The 23,170-nt window shown below is 32.8% G+C and overlaps 1 protein-coding gene and 1 long non-coding RNA gene across 4 annotated transcripts in view; both read left to right on the plus strand.

The window, feature by feature from the left end:
- LOC143191353 (uncharacterized) overlaps positions 1–23,170 on the plus strand; it is a 160,268-nt gene that overhangs the window by 26,811 nt on the left and 110,287 nt on the right. For 2 of the 3 annotated variants that reach the window (XR_013004479.1, XM_076396316.1), the window contains exon 2: positions 10,914–10,941. The exons of the other annotated variant lie outside the window; for it this stretch is intronic. The gene's annotated coding sequence lies outside the window, so the exon portion shown is untranslated. The remainder of the gene's footprint in view (positions 1–10,913; positions 10,942–23,170) is intronic. 3 annotated transcript variants of the gene reach the window in all.
- On the plus strand, positions 2,447–3,761 carry LOC143191800 (uncharacterized). The gene is made up of 2 exons (XR_013004626.1): positions 2,447–2,769; positions 3,283–3,761. It is a non-coding gene; the product is annotated as an uncharacterized LOC143191800 (long non-coding RNA).

Genomic DNA, 23,170 nt, shown 5'->3' on the forward strand with positions numbered 1-23,170 from the left:
GGCTGTCGCGTTCCATAAAGCACACCAAATACTCAGTTTAAATTTAAGGATTATTGTTATCCCAAATACAAGTCCTGTTTAATGGTGTAGTTATTTTATCAAAAATCAGCTTCATTGTTATACAAAACTCTAAAAAAAAAATCTACAGCCCATCTTGTCCAGTGATCATGTGATTTAAATTCTTACATGAGTTTAACTTTGTAGAGCCAAGATCTTTTCACAAAATCTGAAAGAACATAGATGGGTATCGAAATAATCTGTAGGTAGCAGAGGAACGTTCAGATCTTCTTCCGTGCTGCACTCTACAGCAACAGTAACTTTTTCTTAGCGCACTGTACGACGTGCCTGGATGCACGATATCTAAATGGTAATGTTAATGTTGCACAAGAACATTGTATCATTAATCGGCTTGAATCAATTGGTCTGATAGTCGACCATATAATGGACGCACTGTGCGATAAGTTTCATGAATTGAACCAGGATATTCTAGATCAATATGCACAATTTGTAAGCGTTTTTTTAGGCGTCAGTTTATTCCTGATGAAATAACAAATCAAACTAGACATAAATCATCCGATAACTACTCAAAAATGTCGTTCACCACCGGAAAAAATTGAAATTATATATTAAGCCAATCTAAAGTTAACCTCTGAAAACATTATAGGTTTGGGTTCCTTTCCAATGAGGGGCGTTCTAATAGGAGACAATTGTTAAAAGCGAAAAAATATAAGATAATCACTACTGTGTTGATAAATATCTATAGTCATATAGAATACTATAAAGTATAATGAGCAAAATTAAGACAAAGCTATAGAGGTGCAAAAAGTATATCCTTTTCTGTTTGGGGTTTCAACAAAATCATTTATTGCGGGCGGTATTTTTTTCTCCAGCATCTTTCTAGACGACTTGATGCTTTAGAATTGATTGGTTGGCTTACTTAATCGGATTAGCGTCAAACAAGTGGAATAATACAAAAGTTGTCTAAATTTCGTCGAGCAGCGTATCATAGTCTGAAAATAGATTTCCTAAACCATCATTGACAGTAATAACAGTAATATCAGTTGCTACATCGAGGGGAGTCGTTCTGCTCGACGATGCCTTTGATGTCATGGATTAGACAATTATGTTATGTTGAATTTTGGATATATTCACTCAAAACAAATTGTCCGAGATAATTTTTTAATAAAGTGGCTTTATTTGTTTTGAAAACATTTAAACAATGAGGGATTCATGTTATAGGTAAAGAGGGAATCTAAAATTTTGTCACGCGATCCTTCGCGTTCGAAGTCCTATAATAAGCGATACAAATAATGTTTCATGCAGTTCTACATTCATGACTTTACATTTTACTACTCTACATACACTCATCATAAAAGTATGGTAAAACCGCTGGAATCTATCAAGTGACAGCTATGACAATCAAATTTTGTGGCCCGAAAGAGTATCGTCAGCATTGAAAATAGTTTTTTCAATATTGAAAAAATGACGTAGTCAAAATTGCAAAAACTATCGAAAATATCAGTTGTTAGAAGAAAATTGTTGAAAGGAAGACCCTTCGAAGAAATAAGTCGAGAAGAAAAAACCGTATCATGGAGTAAGAGACGGTTCTTTTATGGAGGACCGTATTACATGTGGAAAATGTGCGATTATCATTTTTATTGATTTTCTTTCTCTTTTCGACTATATACACTGGCACTAATTTTAGATAACCTTGGACAACTTCTTCAAGCATCATCAATGGTTAGATGATGATTATGTCACTCTGTCATGAATGCTTCAGCCAGACACCTATAACTTTTCGACTCTTATTTATTCATCTTTTATGATATAAATTGTCCCAATCATTTCACATTTTTTCAATAGATTCAATTTCTCTTTTATTGTCAAATTAGTAAAAAGATTGTAAGTTTATTAATTATTTACTATAATTATATAATATATCTAGGTTCTCAATTTTTTTAACGTTCTTCCAGTTTCTTCTGCACATGATTAACTTATAATGTTTTGGAAACAGTTAAATTTTTATACATTTATTTCTAATATTGTGATTAAGCTGTAGAAGTGCTCTAGAAAATTAATAATCAGAACATTTATTACTTATATTCATACATGGAGTTTATTACTTATGAATTCAGAATGTTTTGGCAATTCTAAGCCTGAATAGCGTTTAAAATGATATCAAAAACATGAATTATTGTACGTGTTAGAAAATATACAATCCAAATTCAAATATGGCTCTAATGAAATTTACCAATAGATTGATGATGATGTGACGCTATCAAAAGTATTCAGCCAGGCACCTATTTTCCGGCTTTTGTTTGTTCAACTTTTATGATATGAATTTGTAAAACTAATATCAGAAACATACATTATTGACTGTATGATAATAAATCCAATCCAGAGGTTAATATGACTTTAATAATGTTTATATTGACTATTATAACAAAATAATATTATAAAATATAAAGAAAATTGCTGAAAATTTTCGACCGGCTTAACTAGGAGAACGTAAATTATCCAGTGCGATCAATTGACGTTTTCTATGGGATACGACGCCACTGATGCAGGCTTTTTCGACCTGCGACGTTCTCCCCTCCCCTGCCCGCGCCGGCGGACATCCTGCTTATTTGTAATAGACTGTTTCCCGCGTATTAAAAGCCGCACTAAGTTACGACAACCGACAAAGAAGGAATATCGAATGCGTGTGTGTGTATGTGCCTCTTACGGGAGGCCAAGTCAGAGTCACCACAAGAAGGAAATTCGTTTAAGGTATAGTAAACTATTAAGAATAATAATCGTCCATATCGGCGAAGGATACGAGACAGAATTGGACACGCCATCCTGTATATGTTTACCTCCCAAGAAATACAATGGGAAATCTGAAGATATGGACCGAATATCTGATGAAATATTAAAGTCTTAATAGAGCAAATACAAATAAAACATTGAAAACTAAAATAAAATTCTAAAGAAATCAATAATTATGAAATATTGAATAAAAAAAATATAGCATATATATTAGGATGTATGTAGGTTGGTTATGTCAACCTTTGGATTTTTTAGTAACTGAAGCTACTGCTTAAAGTGGAATACGAACGAGAGACAGATTAAACAACTTAAAAATCACTACAGAAAATTGTCCTCTTATCGTCATATAAGCCTGTTAACTGTGATCTCTAAACTATTCGAAAAACTATACGTCTAACTATATTAGTCAAGAACATTAACAAAAACCTAAATGGTAAAAAATATTGCTTCGCTGCATTTCTCGATATTTTTCAGGCCTTCAAGGTGTGACACACTGGACTGCATGTTAAATTCAAAAAGCTTTTGCCCCAACTGCTGAAATCATACCTCACAGACAGACATTTTATTGTGAAACTGGCTGACGAATACCCTGACCTACACCCCATATATTCGGGTGTTCCGCAGGACAGTGTTCTTGGTCCCTTGTTACTGAAAACGGCCGCATTTAAAGACAAAGAAATTGCTGCTTCCTCATCCACCGTATTCTCCAGATCTGGCCCACAGCGACTATTTACTGTTCTCAGATCTCAAAAGAATGCTCGCTCGAAAAATTTTTCGTCGAATGAGGCCTATTTTGAAGCAAAGGACAAATCGTACTACAAATATGGTATCGAAAAGTTGGAGGGTCGCTATAATCAGTGTATCACCCTTGAAGGGAATTATGTTGAATAAAAAAAACTAATTTTGACAAAAAATGTGTTTTACTATGGTAGGCCGGGGACTTTTCAATTGATCTGTTACCAAGCCAATTTTACATTTTTGACTTTCTTAAATCTTTAAACTAGTTCAATTCCTAGCGTTTTATCGAAGTAATCAATTTAAATCCATTTTATTTTTTCTATAATTATTTTTTTTTACAATCACTATTACGCAATACTTTTACTGTTGTAAGGTGTTATTTTAATTTACTTTATCTTGATCACCACTTTTATTATATAATTATTTTTGTTTTCACATTTTTATTTTTATTTTAGTTCATTTTATTATTTTACTGATCCTAAAGTTTAGCACGTTATACGGAAATAGCCGAGTCGAGTTTTAGCGTAACATTTCTAATGTAACAGTTGCGTAAATTATATAGCTCGAATAGTAAATAAGGAGATTTCCGGTCTGAAAGGACATATTTTCACTTTAGAGTACTACTATCTTAATTAGATAATTATACACGAACATAATAAAGACCAGCGAACAAGAACAGTTAAATAATACTTAGCCGCTCTATAGGAATAGCGTATTATGAACGGTACTTACGTTTCGAGAGATTAAGGAAAAAAGTTCACACTATTACAAACTATATACGAGATTTAGTTTACCAAAATATTTTTGTATAAATATTTTATAAACATGTCTGTTACATTATTGAATATTTTATAAACATGTTTATTAATTATTACCATATTTGCATTATATAGTTGAAACTATAAATTATATACTTAAATGTATAATTAATTAATAATGTATTATAAAATTAAAAACAAAAACTTGTTTTTAAAAGTGGCCTATTATAAAGAAGATAAAAACATATTGAAAACTATTATTTCTACTACCATTCGGACTGGATTCCACGTTTTAAAAGTGGTGATCTTGGCACCGAAGACAAAGAGTATTAAAGCATCAGTGGGGATCGCTATCAACTATAATTAATGCAGTTTAAGCCAGTTTTTGCGGAGAACTACGCGAAAATCGTCCGGAATAGAAGCAAAGACACAATAATGTTATTCTTCAGCATGATAACACTTGACCACATATAGCACTTGACCACAATCGGTGAGAACATACTTGGAAACAGCGTGTTAACCCGCCCGCCGCGTTTTCCAGACCGTTTTCCTTCTGCTTACTGCTTGTCCAGGCATATGACATGTAAGCTGCCTGAGCAGCGCTTCGTTTCTTATGAAGATCTCAAAAAATGAATGGATTTTTGGATAGCCTCAAAAGCTACATCGTTCTTTCAGGATGGAATCCGTAAACTCCCTAAAAGATGGGAAAAATTTGCGGCTATCGGTGTAATAAAGATTCAAATATCATAAATTAGGCAAATTTATACGCCTAATATAACAGGGCAATTGAAAAGTCCCCGGACTGACAGATAGATGGCGCTACTAGAATTAAATCCATATGTTTTTTAGTTAGCTCTAACCCTCGATAGATGTGTGTATAAATTTGGCAGCTATCGGATCATTAGTTTTTGAATTATAGCATTTTGATTGAAGCAACTTTTGTTATTGTGAAAAAAAATGGATAAAAAGGAATTTTAAAAAGGAAGACGGTGAACGGGCGTCCACTGCGTTCGCCCAAAAGAGGTTGTTACCGACGAAAATATAAAGATCCACAAAATGATTTTGAATGACCGTAAATTGAAATTGAATGAAATAGCAGACACTATAAAGATATCAACTGAACGTATACATCATATGATTCACGAATATTTGGGTATGAGAAAGCTTTGTGCGAAATGGGTGCTGCGCGAGCTCATTTTTGACCAAAAACAACGACGAGTTGATGATTCGGAGCACTGTTTGAAGATGATCAAGCATAATAAATCCGAGTTTTTGCGTCGATATGTGACAATGGATGAAACATGGGTCCATCATTTCGTTTCGAAGTCCAATCGACAGTCATCCGAGTGGACTGCACACGATGAACCCGCTCCAAAGCGTGGGAAATCGCAACAGTCGGCAGGCAAGGTTATGGCGTCTATATTTTGTGATACGAAGAAATTGAAGAAAAAGAAAGTGCTGTGTCACCAAGACAATGCACCCTGTTACAAGTCAGTGAAAACGATGGCAAAAATCCATGAATTGAGCTTCGAATTGCTTCCTCATCCACCGTATTCTCCAGATCTGGCCCCCAGCGAGTATTTCCTGTTCTCAGATCTCAAAAGAATGCTAGCTGGGGAGAAATTTTAGTCGAATGAAGAGGTGATCGCCGAAACTGAGGCCTATTTTGAAGCAAAGGACAAATCGTACTACAAAAATGGTATCGAAAAGTTGGAGGGTCGCTATAATCAGTATATCACCCTTCAAGGGAATTATATTGAATAAAAAACTAATTTTTCCAAAAAAATGTGCTTGACTGTGGTAGGCCGTGGACTTTTCAATTGACCTGTTCTTTTCAATTGACCAGAATTCTATAAATATTTAAGAGACTTTTTCGATTTTTTTCCCTAGAATTATTATCAAATAGCGTAAACAAAAAAATAAAACTGTTCATGTTCTGTGGCGAATTATCAGCACGGAAAGATAAGAAGAGGCTAATGGATTATGTCACAACTTTCGTCTTATTCATCATATATTATTTTTTTCTATTAACGAAAAAGCGTCAACACCCAGGACGCTCCCAACAAATTAGCTGATGATGGCTTCCAGTATTACATTCGTTTATAAACCGTTCACATTAATGAAACCACATTTATTAATTTGTTATGTAATACAAGACATCGGATCGTTTACTCAAAAGGTCGCAGTGTTAACATAAACAAAAACTAATAATCACTAATGTCTAATCGTTAGCGTCGATAACAGTGTGTCCAAAAGCTGTGTACGGTTATCGAGCGCTTGAAATAACATTTTAGGAAAACAATAAAATTACGTATTCGGATGTTTTTAAAGATATGGCGCTTGATAAAGGTGGTATTAATGACAATTTGCAGATATTACGTCACATTTGTTCGTTCCTAACACTGTTAAATAAAGAATGATTACATGTATTATAATTTCTGAGAAACATTATCTCACCTTACCATCGTTTTATCGCTTTTTTGTTTAATAAACTCTACAAACATTTATTGAATGAAAGAAATATATGTTTTATATACAGTAAATTATATTTAAAAGTACAAATATAATAAAGTTATTATATGTACATAGCTATAGTCTATCCAAAGTTATTTTGTACGTACGTCATCTAAATTTGTGGTGTCAAAACGTCGCAATGTCGCCGTATCAACTCTGAGTTTTAGTTCAGTTTGGCTTTGACATACAACAAATTCTAATCTAAATAAAGTAATGAAACAAAAATACTGTTATCAGATATAATTTATTATAACATTATTGTAGATCTAATGCATATATTATCGAAGGACTTAAAACTACAATTAAGTATATAGTTATAATAGTTTATAGGTTAGGATTGTGTTTGATTATATTTACTTTTAACTCTTTTCCATGCCATCTACGAGTTAGAGTTCTAGGCGCGTTTGTAATTGTATCCTCTGGAGTCCTAATCCACCTAATTAACAATTGTATATCCAAGTTGTGGCGACCGCCACGACCTTCTAGGGCACCACGAATTCACCAACAACAAGTACAAAGGTTGGCAACGCCGGTGGATTGGTACCATGCAGTTCCAGGCTATAAAAGACCATCACGACGACGTCTCGCTTTTTTTTCTCCATTCGATTGTAACAGTACCACTTCCACAGCCCTACCGTACTCCCTCTTTCTAACCTAATATCCTGTCAATTCTTCCGTCGACCACATGTATAATTTATTATTAAAATAAACAGTATTCTTCAACCATTGTCTTCAGTTCTGGTGCAAATTCCTTCCAAAAATAGTAGTGAGTGTTCAGACAAATAATCTCAGCGGTAGTCACACATTTCGACCGACTGACCGACCTGACGAACAGTCCTACAATTAGTGACCCCGACGTGATCAAAGTGCCTAACAGGTAAATCAGTTCAACATAAGCCACTCGACATCTGCTTGACACGTGCATGGAAGAATAGCACGAGGAACGGAACCCATCAATATCACATGGTCGACAACATCCCACGAGACTAGCCTGATGGACGAAAACCACAGAAGCCCATCATGTATACCGTGAACACATGAACACCCTCGCATCACGAAACGGGACACGTAACACACTTATAGGTACCCTCAAACAAAGCTAAACGCCCCAAGACGAACGACGTCCTGCTACAACTTCGATGGCAGCTGATCCCGTAAAACTCCTTGCTCAGGTTGGGATACCCATCTCATCGGCAGTCTCTTGGCGTTTGTTTGCGTGATTGCGTGTGCATTCCGGAAACTGCACCACATAGAGGTACGTTCCACGGCAGTTCCACTAGGAGGGGAGTTATATGGCGACCGCCACGACCCTTTAGGCCATCACGAATTCACCAACAAGTACAAAGGTTGGCAACGCCAGTGCATTGGTACCATGCAGTTCCAGGCTATAAAAGACCATCACGCCGACGTCTCGCTTTTTTTTTCTCCATTCCATTGTAACAGTACCACTTCCACAGCGCTACCGTACTTCCTCTACCTAACCTAATATCCTGTCAATTCTCCAACAGTATTTCTTCAACCATTGTTTTCAGTTCTCGTGCAAATTCCTTCCAAAAATAGTAGTAAGTGTTCGGACAAATAATCGCAGGGGCAGCCACATATTTCGATCGACTGACCGACCCGACGTCAACAGTCCTACAAAGTAATATATTTTACTTTCATTAGAGAGCATATTATTTACCTTTTACATTGAGCTTAGTTCTTGTGTCCTTCGGTACGGTGTAAAGACATTTTGATATCACTGTATATCTCATTAGTTTGGTCTGTTATTACCTGTATACATCTTTGTTGGTAAAACTAGATTTAATCACTGCATTCTCCTTAATACATTTGCCAAATCTGCAAAACAGTTACTATTATTTCTTTCTTGGTGTATTTTAACTAAATGCTCAGATATATTCTGAACATTTGCACACATATCTTTGCACATAAATATTTTACATTCCACAATAACATTTCATACAGTTATCACATATTAATTATATACTCATCGCCGTGCCTTTTTCCAATCTCCAATTTTTATTTAATTTCCAATCTATCTAACATTTGTTCACAATACCATCATTTGTCAATTTCTTCTGCAATGTGTCTGGTCGAGTTCATCTAAGCCGAAGATATTATTAACCATTCTTGTTTCCAGCATGAAGTACAACATATCTGCAGTGAATTATTAATAAGTGTTATGACTAATAAAATTTAATCCATTTTTATTCCAACAACCTTTTTCCGTCAACTTTTGTTGTCATAACACTATTTTTATTACCTTGTCATGAGTGACCATTGGGTATATTAGTCCCATTCTGAATTATCCATGTCTCATCCAAGTCTTCATTCATTTTATTATTTGAAAATGGTATTATTTTAAAAGCAATATCCTGAAGTTCTATTAGTCCTCTTCGATACTTTTCAGACTTTCACAACAGTTTCCTTTGAAATAATTGTATTAAATTATAGAGATGCTTCAGTGACCGTGTCAACTGTCTGTCACTGCAACACGCTAAAAGATATTTTCAATAAAAATCGCAGCAAATTAATATTTAGCAGTAAAAATATTTACCTCTCTAAAGAATTTTACTGGCAAGAGGGGGCCTCCATTATCTCGTTCCTGTTCAAAGTAACTGATTAGAGACGCAATCTGTTCTGTCTGGCTTCGGAATTTTCAATCGGAGTAATAATAAGCAGCGACTTGAAGTTTATCAAAACAAGCAAAGCATTAAAATAACGTTTGCCGGTTTATAACCTCTTATCACTATTGTTTTGAAGAATTTTGTATACGTTTGACAACTGGATTACTTTGACAGGCTCATTCGTTTACGTGTTCGAACTAATCAGGTAGTATTGTTTTTAGCTAGAATAAAATGAAAGGGAAAATATTGTCTGATTCTAAAACTAATTTACAAATTGCGACTGGCAATACATTAAACATCTTGATGACGTATGTTCAAAATAACTTTGGATAGACTACATATAATAACAATTTGACAATACTGATGGAATAACAGAACAGATTATAAGGCGTTGGAATTAATTGGTAGCGTTCACAAAAATGGTTCTTACACAATTCTAGTATTTCCTTGTATTTATTGGCTTGTTATATTAACTGTTCATTTTAGAACTTTCATTTTTGTTGAAGCGTAAATAATAGTGGCAGTTTTATGGTCTTGCCGTGATATATCTGTTATTTTAACAAGCATATAAATTAATTGTAAGGGAATACAGTATGTGTCATTTCGTTGAATGGTGAACAATTTCAGAGCGATGAAAATGTCTGAATTTGTACGGAGTAAATTTCATTTTCGGCGATCCACAAACTACATTTAACTACAATTGCTGCGTTTGAGCCGAGCGCTGCTCGAAAAAACGGTCGGAATACGAGCAAAGACCCGCCATTGTTATTCTTCAGTATGACAATGCTCAATCACATGTTCATTTAAAATGGGAAGCGCTAATTCTCCAGATCTTGCTTCTTCTGATTAGTAATTGATTAGTACATATTTATTCCGATCACTCGTGAACTGTCTGAGCAGTGCTTATGAAGGTTGGTTTAACCGCAGATAGTCATTTAAAACGGAATTTATAGCTTTCTATCGATAGTTTCGATCCTTGATCTTGAAAATTACACCGCGATATAAAGAATAGAAAGCAAATTTCGTTGATATTAGTAATAAATGAAATCAAATAATAGCTATATCTATGATGTGTTGATAATATTGTTTTTATATATTATATTTAGTGTTTCGTTGAAATATATGTTAACCTAATATTTATATTTATATAGTCGTTCAGTAATTTTCGTCGTCCGATAAAAATAAAATTTTGATCCTTTGAAATAATTGTATGCATCAACGTTTATTTTCTATCATTCGTTCGATTATTTAATATAATCTCTAATTTAATATATTGCTAGTTTCAACCTATAATAATCAAATATACAAGCTACGCTCAAAATTGATTTTGATATTGAAATTAATTAACAAAATAAATTTAGATAAACATATTTACGCAGTGCATCATTTAGAAATTTTAGATACATTTATTTTACAGTTCCACAGGCAACATTTTTAAAAAGGTATAATTGTTTATATTTTGTTTCAGATTAACTCAAGGAATTCAACAAATAAAGGTAAGATTCAATAATTTAAAAATTGTACAAATACGATATAAATATATACGATTCTAATTAATATAATCTAACTTTTAAATTCTATTAGATCCCAAAATATTTTTATCTTAATAATGAAATAAAAAATTAAATGTATTGAAATATTATTACTAATCGTTTTTTTGTATATGTTAAAGTATCCTCTTACTAACCAGGGTTTATCTGGACTGAACCTACAGTTTAACGTGGGCTCCGAACCACGGTCCTCGGCATTAAGCCTACCGACTGACGAGTGACCGACTTGGAAATCATTCCAGAAGACATCCGGTCTTACCCAGCCGGGTTACTGGAGTGACTGGGATCATTTTGCACTCTTGCTTAAGGACAATTTCAAATTGTTAAACAATCACAAACATAAACTTACGACCATGCTCTAGCAGGATTAGAACCCGTGACTATCGCAACAGTAGGTAGACTGTCCTTTCGCCTTTATCACTGCGCCCACCAAGCCAGCATTATTAGTCTTTGAAGACTAACTTACTATTCGCCTTTGCAATTATTTATAACCATGTGTTTATCCAAGAAGACCCATTCGTCCTTAGTCTCTTCGATGTTTACATGTATGTGAAGTCTTTCTTCATGTTATGTTGCGAATCTTTTATCTTTCTCTATGAAATGGAATGAGCGGAATCCGAAGGTCTGAGTGTTAAGTAGTTGCTCCTGTAATATCTAAGTGCATCCAGAATACTTCTCGCGACTTTATTCTGTGAAGTACGTGTATTATATTCATATTACTTCTCTCAGAAAATCACCATAACTGAATTCGATAGGTTTTGGTATCTGCTTATACAGCAGCAAGCCGGCATTACTAGTCGTTGCAGACTAACTTACAATTCTTCTTTACAATTATTTATAACCATGTATTTATCCAAGAAGACCCATTCGTCCTTAGTCTCTTCGATGTTTACATGTATGTGAATTCTTTCTTCATGTTATGTTGCGAATCTTTTATCTTCCTCTATGACATGGAATGAGCGGAATCCGAAGGTTTCGGTGTTAAGTAGTTGCTTTTTTTTGTTTTCTTTTCTTTTTAATATGCTCCATTCTGCTTAAATGATAAATTGTGCTGAAGAAGTTTACGTCTAATATGTCACACTTTTCATTACATAACATATTAACATTTTGAACAACAACAATAAGGGTTCAAAATATAAATGGTAATAGATTATAATTGTTTACAATTTTGCAACTTATTCAATATCAATTTAGTATTTTGGAGACCTATATAATTATAATATATTATCTAATATTGTATCCTTTATATTGTTTCAAAATAGGCTTTAAGTTTGTTCATTCAATTACTCTCTAATCTGTTATCAATGAGCTGATATAAACCAAAACATCGTTTTAACATTTGTAGATGAAATATCCAAGATAAAACAACTCGATTTTTTAAAGCACACCCTCAGATAATAAACAGGAATTTGTATATTATCTTTCGGTAAATATATTAGCTAATTGTTTTTCTTTTCGTTCAAAAATCAAGTCAACAGATCCGATATTAAACAATGTTTAATATCTTTTCAAATGCTTCCTCTTCCTCAACTTTGTGCCACCGTTACGTTGTTGTCGGAAGCTTGGCGCCATATTACTGGAGCCAAATGCAGTCTATGTTTATGTACCACGACGCTGTTCGAAGTGTCACAGTTAAACTTGAATGAAAGACAGATTTTATTCTCTCGACATGTTTATAGGAAGCTCTCGCAGACATAACCAATTTAATTTCGAGATAAAACAGGAGAAGTATGGTAATTTAGCATTTTATCATTGGCAACTAGGAAACACTTACTTTATTTATACATAATTTATAGTCGTTTTGACGTTTAAACATTATTCGGTGACTATTTGCTTAGTTATTTATATTACTATTGAACAACAAATAACGTTAACAAGGATACAATCGTGATATATAAATAAGACAGTACATATATAAATAGTAAATTGAATATGCATTTTTTGATTATATGTAGGTGTTTATTATGCAGTGTCATGCTTTGCGCCTCCCTTTTTTGGTAATGTTATATTTTAATGTATGTGTTTATGTTCCGTATTTTCCTTTTACGATTTTTTAAATTTATTTGAATGAAATTAGTGTAAAAGTAACTTTGATGATTTTCTTCTTTTTCTTTTTTTTATCATTTTTGCATATTCGCTACATATCGAGGACGTATGTAGTCTTTCTAATAATTTCATTTGTGTTCGTGTTGTAATAACAGATAAATTGAAAAGTCTCCGGCCTACCTATACTACTATTAAAATACAAAAATATATATTGGTTTTTTGGAAGAAAATCTAAATTAGCTCTACATAATAAGTTGTTGCTGCAAAAGCAGATACTGAAACCTCTATGGACTTATGAAATTCAGTTATGGGGATGTTCTGTGAAAAGTAATAGCAACATAATACAATTATTTCAGCATTAAGTCTTGAGAAGTATTGTGGATGCACCCAAATATAACTATCTATAATTGTCAGAGTGGAGAGATTTGCAACAAGACATGAGGAAATACTTCACTTCCATCGAAGTGCTGAAAACTCTTGGATAATACTGAACTAGGACGTAGACCCAAGAGAACCAAACAGTATGATTTTGTGTAATTGTGTAGTTAAGCGTACTAAATAGTAAAATATGCTACTAGATTTTGTTTTATTTTATTAAAGGCCAAGTCAGAGGCATTCGATTATTGCATATTATTATAATGTAATAATATATTTCAATGATTATATATTATATTATATTACTGCAACAATTATTCCTAGATAAGTGCCTAGTTCTAAATCACTATAGAAACAAATTGTAAGTAATAGTATATTAATAATTTAAAAAAATACAATGCATATTACTATTATATGATAATTTATTTATCTGCCCGTGGGCAGTAAGTATTATGTGATTTCCGTTATACAATATAACTATCCTGTAGTAAGTGATCTGCTGTACACTTTGAATCTAAACCTTATTCTATATACTGTTCTAAAGTCTATCCTAATTTATTCCAAAGACTGTTCTAACTTATTCTAGATATTATATCTCACTCTATGTGTCAGTATAATTAGTTCGTATGGTAGTTTGCATTTGAGCCTACGCACTTCACTGTCATTGTGCACATTTAAATGTTTGGCGAGTGCATTGGGATGCTTTAGACTTTCATAGAATATCGCGCTGAATCAGTTTGTTGGAGACATAATATGGGGTATCGACGATGACTCGCGACTCATTATTCTGGAACCTCTGGATGATAGCTATGTTAGATTTGCTAGTAGTACCATAGTTCAATACAATAGGTCAACTTGGCCTAAGTATTGACTTATACAGCAAAACCTTGTTATCTAATAATAATTTAGATTTACGCCCTATCAGCCAATACATTTGGTTTTGTTTAAGCCCAAGCTGTTTGCTGTTTGCGTTTTGTCACTATATGTTTTTTCCATCTCAAACGTCGATTAAAATGTATTCTCAGATATTTATCGTTGCCTGCTTGCGGAAGTTCATAATTACTCAACTTTACTGGGGGACAAGTTCTCCAAAGGGTGAATGCCACATGGGTAGATTTTGTCTCATTTGTTTTCAACCACAATTCGACTTTGTTAAGATGAAGTTGGAGGTTTCTTGTGGCTGATATTGGATCTTCGTGTGATGATAATACCGCTGTATCGTCAGCATATGTTGCAATAGTAATGTTTCTTGAGGTCGGTAGTCTAGCTGTATACAATAGATATAAGAATGGGCCAAGAACACTGCCCTGCGGAATATTGGGTGTAGGTCAGACGCACACGTTAACTGTATCTGTGTTAACTGTGGTATAATTGCTTTTTGTATTATATCACCAATTCCTATTTAAACAAAAACATAATATTGGATATATCTTTTACCTAAATTTGAATGATATATTTTTTTCAGTTTTCCTGCATTCTTCCATAGCGGCAAAAAAAAACTAATGTTTAATTCAAGAGTTCCTCTTATGTAATTGCTTTTAATTCTTGTGCTGGGAATTACATCATTTTTTTTTCTGTTACCCACATGCTGTCCCGGAAGAAGTAATCTGTTTATATTGTGACATATTCGTCAAATATTTCCTTCTATTAGTCCAAAGGGTATTGTAATGACGTTTATAGAGATTTTTTCAATTGAGCCCACTAGAGCCGTGTATGTGTAGGAATAGTTTATTTGACAAGTAGTAATTGTTGAGTCATAGTAATTTTTATGTTATTTTCGGCATTTTGTTTTAAACGATATAATAAGCTGATAATAACAGGTTTATTTCTAGATTAACGACATTGTAGTCTCCCATTTTATTCCAAAAAAGTAAATATTTTAATACTAGTAATAACATTGGTGTTTTTTTTAAATATTTTTAAAGTCTCCTTTTACCAATCTGAGTTTATCTGGACTGGACATACTGTTTAACTTGGGCTCCGAACCACGGTCCTCTACATTAAGCCTACCGACTGGTGAGTGACCAACTTAGAAATAATCCCACAAGACATACGGTCTTATCCAGCCTGGTTACTGACGTGACTGGGATCATTTTCCTTGTCGGATTTTTCAGTCTTGTCTAAGGATAATCACAAACATTTACGATCATTGCCCAACAGGTTTCGAACCCACGATTATCGCAACAGTAGGAGAACCATCCTCCCGCCTTTACCACTGCGCCAACCAAGAACATTAGTGTTGTGTTTTAAATTAATAAAAAGAACAATTGAATAAAATTAGAAACACTTATTATTGAAAGTATTGTTCATCGCTAACTATTACTTTCGTTTAACGTTGGAATTTATTCAATGAAAAATATTATCGACTGTTTACTAATTGACTATTTTTTACTATGAAATGTTTACTATTCGAATGCTTCATTCGTTATTTAGTTTTATACTGACTAGTTCTTGGCGGTTTGGCTTCGTTGTCCTTGTCGTGAAATAATGTGTCGAATTTATGCTTACTTAGACTTTTATGTAAATATGTGGTTTTATGTTTTTTTTTAATATGATTGTAAATAACAATGTACATTAATATTGCAGCATTTTGGAACTCTATTTTTTCAAAATTCGTTATTAATGTAACAGCGTAAAAACAACAAAATTTGGATTTATAAATAGTAGAATACTTTTGACTAGTTTTATGTTACCCTAGTAACTATAAGGTATTACTTAGGTAACGGTTGTTTTTCGATTTTCTAACTCTTTCGATGTTTGTTCAAACCTTTTTAATGTTAAAATTTATGTCATTGAAGCTCTAACGAGTATTACTTTTAAAATATTATCGCTTAACTATAAAGAAACTATTATTTATTTGCAAGTTTGTGCTAATTAAATAGTTGATACGGAAACTACTTTTATCCATTAACTATTTTTCTCAGATTCAGTCCAAGAATACGAATTTTACTTTTAGCCGGAAATAATATATGCCACTGAGTTACATTTGGATAATGTATTGAATAGTGTAGGACTTTCTATTTGAATGTTTTCAATTCAAGCGTACCAGTTGCAATCAACATTAATCCAATTATCCCAATTATGGTTTCATTTAGTTTTAGCACTTTATTTCATGACTGCATTTAGCCTGGTTGTATTAGATTCATATTTATCGCCCATAATAATTAATTTTCGTCATGATTCAGATACTTTTTTAATTATTTGATATGAGTCTTTATTAGGCAAATATTCCAATTCATCACTGAATTCAGCTCAGCAAGGGTTGGCTGTCACTGTTTAATATATACGTGGTCGCCCCACAAGATTTTGACCGGGTATGGCATTTGGGAATAATCTACAAGATGGGCAAATTGTTAACATGTAACTATTTTCAAGTGGTAATATCTTTCTAAAAGAAAATGTAGAGTCTCGCATGAAGAAGCATTCTGTACACTTTATTTCATGACTGCATTTAGCGTGGTTGTAGTAGATTCATATTTATCGCTCATAATAATTCATTTTCGTCATGATTCAGATACTTTTTTAATTATTTGATATGAGTCTTTATTAGGCATATATTCCAATTCATCACTGAATTTAGCTCAGCAAGGGTTGGCTGTCACTGTTTAATATATACGTGGTCGCCCCACAAGATTTTGACCGGGTATGGCATTTGGGAATAATCTACAAGATGGGCAAATTGTTAACATGTAACTATTTTCAAGTGGTAATATCTTTCTAAAAGAAAATGTAGAGTCTCGCATGAAGAAGCATTCTGTACACTTTATTTCATGACTGCATTTAGCGTGGTTGTAGTAGATTCATATTTATCGCCCATAATAATTCATTTTCGTCATGATTCAGATACTTTTTTAAATAATTGATATGAGCTTTTATTAGGCAAATATTCCGATTCATCACTGAATTCAGCTCAGCAGGAGTTGGCTGTCACTGTTGTTAATTGCCTGATACTAAAATAGGAATTATTTTTTCGCCACAAAATTTGCCATATTTAATAATAAGCATGATTGCTTTCGTTTTTGTTATATGTTTAATATATACGTGGTCGCCCCACAAGATTTTGACCGGGTATGGCATTTGGAATTAATCTACAAGATGGGCAAATTGTTTACATGTAACTATTTTCAAGTGGTCATATCTTTTCAAAAGAAAATGTAGTCTCACATGAAGAAGCATTCTGTACACTTAAACATATTTTTACAGATGAATGTTTCAATTCAAAAGAAACATAATTTGGAACATTTGCCAACGACATAGTTATTATGGCAAGAAATATAGCTCTGCCTAAGAATGTAAGAAAATGTGGCAGTCAACAAGGTCTATAAATGGACCAGAGACTAGAAAATACAGCTGAATAACTTCTTAATTTATACATTTTAATTTTACCTTGCGGCGAAATTACAAAAATCTAATTATTTCACTTAACTGATGCCCGAGTCCTCAAGCCGAATCAGCTAAATGTCTCAAAATCCATCTTAATAGATTAAATGGGAAACATCAATATAAATGGTCAAAATCAAGCAACTGTACTGGTTATCGCTACATAACCAATCAACAGCTGCGTGATGGCTTTGAAATCAAATGATTTTACGAAGTTATCCAAGATTTTGTCTTAAAACGTGAAATAAGTTAGTAAATCGCAGCAACGTGGAAGCAATAGAGTTAATGGACAATATGCAGGAAACCAAAAGATTGAAGGGGGCCAAACCGCACGAATTTGTATAGTGTTTAGTGTCACTCTTAACTTCAGCTTCTGTAATGAATTTTTCAGATTTTCAAATAGAAATACTATTTCTACTACTAAATCTAATTTCTATGTATTTCTAAGTAATTTAATAACTTTCCAGAAATATTATCATTGCGATATTATTCTATTAAGAGGATTTTGTCTTCGATAAAGGTGGGCAGCCGATATTTTTTAATCAACATTTTTTACATGTTTAACATTTTTGAACTAATTAAAACTTTTTAAAATGATCATTCTTTGATTTTTTTCTTTATTCGCAATAGTCTACAATAGTCTAAATCAGCATTATTATGCTATTTTAGACGAAAAAGTAAGTTATTAGTAAAATTAAATGGGATTTATTGGTCTTGTCATACAGTAGTAATTTAATAATGGTCTATCCATGTAGAATAAACATAATTTTTAACCGACCATCATCAGACATCGCTAGTCATTTTTACATCAACGATCAATGCATCAAAAATCAAATTCACAAAAAAGGTATGACTTATAAAGCAATAAATTGATTAACCATTCGCTGGTCATGACATGTTCATAGAGTGACACATGCTCTTTGATGTTATGAGCAATTATGAATTGATATAAAAAATCATTCATATTCCATTTTAATATCTTCAAGCATTATTTATCAGTTATGTTTATAGCTGGATATCTTTTCTCTATCTAAATGATTGATATTCCATATCAGTCAGTTTGTTCTATATCAAATTATAGAGTACTTGTATTTTAAGAAATCGATTAAAAGTGTATTAAGTCGGTTTGGTTGGCGCAGTTGTTAAGGCGATACGATGGTCCTCCTACTGTTGCGATAATCGCCAGTCGATAAATCATTCGCCAGTTCATAGGCTTAATGCCGAAAACCGTGGTGTGTACTGTATCAAAATAAAACGGCATATTTAAAATTTATGTTCAGCATTGGCTTTATTCATCAACGTAATCTCTACCAAGAGCCACACAATCATTCCAGTGCTGCTCTAACATTTCAACAGCACTTTTGTAGAACGATTTATCTTTTGCCTCAAAATAGACCTCAGTTTAAGCGATAACCTCTACATTCGAGCGAATTTTTTTATCAGTGAGAATTTTTAAGTAGTCGCTGGGAGCCAAATCTGGCGAATACGGCGGATGTGGGAGCAAATCAAAGATTAATTCATGTAGTCTTGTCATTCTTTTGATTGACTTTCGACACGGTGCGTTGTCCTGATGAACCAACATTTTTTCTTTGCAGTTTCGGCTTTCAGACGCTCCAATAATGTATGTAATATTCACTGTTGATGGTATTTCCCTTCTCAAGATAGTCGATGAATATTACACTATGCACTTCCCAAAGTACGGAGCCGATTGTTCCAGAATGATCCATTGTCACATATCGACGCAAAAATTCCTGTTTGTTATGTTTAAACATGGCCAAAAATTGTTCATAATCATCAACACATTCTTGTTTTTGGCCAACAGTGAGCAAACGCGGCACCAACTTTGAACAGCTTTCTCATCGTCAAATGCTCATGCAATACTAAAATCAACACGTTCTTTAGCTGATTGACGCAGCTTCACTTTTCAATCATTCGAAACGATTTTGCGGTTTTTTTATGTTTTCTGGTGTACCACCCCATTTAGACGTCCACTGCGTTTAGTTTAATATTTTATAATAATTAATATTTTCCTATCAGGAAATACATTAATTACAAATATTTAATATACTTTAATTACTCCTTCGCCATTCATGTAAAAGAAATTTAACAACTCTTACTGCAAAAATTTCTTCAAATCTTTTTTAATCGATGCAATTTCTGAAACCTTTGGAACTTAATTTTAGTTTTCAAGATTTTAGAAAAAAAGTTATGACAAACAAAAGGCTTCGACAAAAATCATGAAAGTTTATTAAAAAAGTATTACCTATTATATCGGCCAAAAGTACTACCTATTATGCCAGTCAAAAGTATCTTACTATTTATGATTTACAATTTTATCTTCTTGCCCTCGAAAACTAGCTTTCCAAAATACTGCTATATTAATTTACAATATATAGTAATTCACAAGCAAACAACGAAAAAACATAAAACCACATATATTACATATAAATATATATGCATACATTCGGTGCATTACGTTCAAGGTCGCGGCTAGGACGACACAGCCACGTTGTTAAAAATCTGTCGAATGAACTAGTACAACCAAAAATAGTAATTAAAAGTAAACGACCGAAACAGTCGATAGTAAATAGTAATAAAAACAGTCAAACCAAAAATAGCGATTGAAACAGTCGATAGTAGAAAGTAGTCAATTACTAAACCGTCGATAGTCGATTTCAGTCGATTGTTCCCAACACTAGTTAGGACCTATATTTTTCAGCCCATGTATTATATTGACTTTTGAGAAAAACTCTAAATAAACTTAGTCGTTTCGTAGTCCCTAGTAATCTTATCTTTGTAGTATGTTTAAAATTAATGCTTTTTAGCCTTTACAGGCAGGGTATATTAAAAAGTATTGCTTGAGAACACGAGAAGAGGCTTTACAAATACTTAAATGTTGTTATGTTTCAACTTTTAGACAATTAAATATTACTGGAACTATTAAAGAGAAATAAACACATTGCATTAAGGTTGGAAATTCTAAAACTAGACAGTATTTAATTATGTTATTTCTAAAAATTATCATCATTAAAATATTTTCATTCATTCATGGCATGGAAACGAGAAAATATTTTCCAATTATTGAACGATAAAAAGAGTTTCGTATTATTGATTGAAACATTAAACAAAATTTCCTAATAGTGAAACAAATCAAATTTCCTTAAACAGTGTGATAAATATATTCAACGGACGTTCGATCCAAGTTTGATGTTGACGATTGTATGAAATGCTGTATCGAAAATTAGAAAAATGTAAATGTTAGGCAGCTGATGAAGATTCTGTGCTATTAAATTTTATTGGATTTTTTTTAACGATGGTTTAATGTTCGGTCGGTCTTCTGTTAATTTTCCAATAAATTACTAATTTTATTTGAACGTGCGTTAGGATAAAAATAAAATTTAAAAGGTTTGGATAATTTAAAATGATTGGTATGTCGATGATAGCGATCTTATAGTAGCAGCGACTATTTTAATGATTTCCGATATTGGGTCGTTGATCATTTTTTCTGAATTCACAGGCATACAGATAAGCTTGAAATACAGTGTCTTTCGGTTCCGTGAAATATAAACAACTTTTGAGAAACACATTCAGCTTCGTATTTAAAATTGAATCAAAGAAGTTCTTACTTATCCAAAATAATATACATAAAAGGCTGCATGATTATGTTATATATTAAAATATATCGATTATGTAAAAATATCATCCTTACATGTATCATCACCGATCACTGAGACTTATTGGTAAAAGTTTGAAATATCAAAATTACTGTCAAATAACCTAACCAAACTGTTCAAATCGATAGTTTTGAGATTCTTCTTCATAAATTAGTATTATTGAATTATTTAGTGTTTACATATGATAATCATGGAACGCTCGACATTTTCATATATTCTATATTTAACGTTTTAAAAAGGGAGATTCGAAGATATTGAATTTCAGGATTTATCAGATGAAAACCTCAAAGGACTTTTAACAGCTTAGCAGTTAATGAATCCAAAGTCAGACAGATTTTTGTAACAACAATTTGAAAAATATCGATATTTCGATATATCGATATTTTAATATACATTTATATATTAATATTATATATTTATTTTTATTTTTATAGAGTTAATATATATTTTAATATTATATACAATTTGATATTTTAAAAAATATCGATATATCGGAGAAAAAACCCTTTACGATTAAGTATCAAAATATATAAAACCATTCAAAATATATACAAAAATACACTAAATCTTAAAAATTAAGTACCAATTTAAATGTTCATTAAAAATAATTAAATGGTTTTTCTATAATATTTAAGAAATATATTTAATTATTTTGAAGGAAAATATGTGTTTACAAAAATGTCGATATATCGTTCAAAAATATCGATATTTTTTTGGCATTCCCTACATTGTTGCATCTAGAATGGGAAGTTCTACCGGATCTAGCGTAGATCCTTGTGATTATTGGTGAATTATAATTAATTAATTAACAGGTCAACTGAAAAGTCCCCGGCCTACCATAGTAAAACACATTTTTTTGGCAAAATTGGTTTTGTTTATTCAACATAATTCGTTTCAAGGGTGATACACTGATTATAGCAACCCTCCAACTTTTCGATACTATTTTTGTTGTACGATTTGTCCTTTGCTTCACAATAGGCCTCAGTTTCGGCGATCACCTCTTCATTCGACGAAAATTTCTTTCTAGCGAGCATTCTTTATATCTGAGAACAGGAAATAGTCGCTGATTGGCCAGATCTGGAGAATACGGTGATAGAGGAAACAATTCAAAGTCCAATTCATTCTTTTTCTTCAAATGCGGCCGTTTTTCGGCGAATTCGTCCTTCAAACGGTCCAATAACGCTATGTAATAGTCGCTGTTGATCGTCCTTTTTTTTCAAGGTAGTCAATGAAAATTATTCCATGCGCATCCCAAAATACAGACACCATAACCTTGCCAGTCGACTGTTGCGTTTTCCCACGCTTTGGAACCAGTCCATCGTGTACAGTCCACTCGGATGACTGTCGATTGGACTTCGGAGTGAAATGATGGAACCATGTTTCATCCATTGTCACATATCGACGCAAAAACTCGGTTTTATTACGCTTGATAATCTTCAAACAATGCTCCGAATCATCAACTCGTTGTTGTTTTTGGTCAAAAGTGAGCTCGCGCGGCACCAACTTTGCACAAAGCTTTCTCATATCCAAATATTCGTTAATGATATGATGTACTCGTTCAGTTGATATCTTTAGAGTGTCTGCTATTTCATTCAATTTCAATTTACGGTCATTCAAATTCATTTTGTGGATTTTTTAAATGTTTTCTTCGGTAATAAACTCTTTTGGGCGTCAGTTTGTCCTTTGAGCAAAATCATTCA

The sequence above is a fragment of the Rhynchophorus ferrugineus genome, unplaced genomic scaffold (genome assembly GCF_030347505.1).
Source record: "Rhynchophorus ferrugineus isolate W39M unplaced genomic scaffold, kcgeb_rfMv2 rfM2, whole genome shotgun sequence".
In the NCBI taxonomy this organism is placed as follows: Eukaryota; Metazoa; Arthropoda; class Insecta; order Coleoptera; family Curculionidae; genus Rhynchophorus; species Rhynchophorus ferrugineus.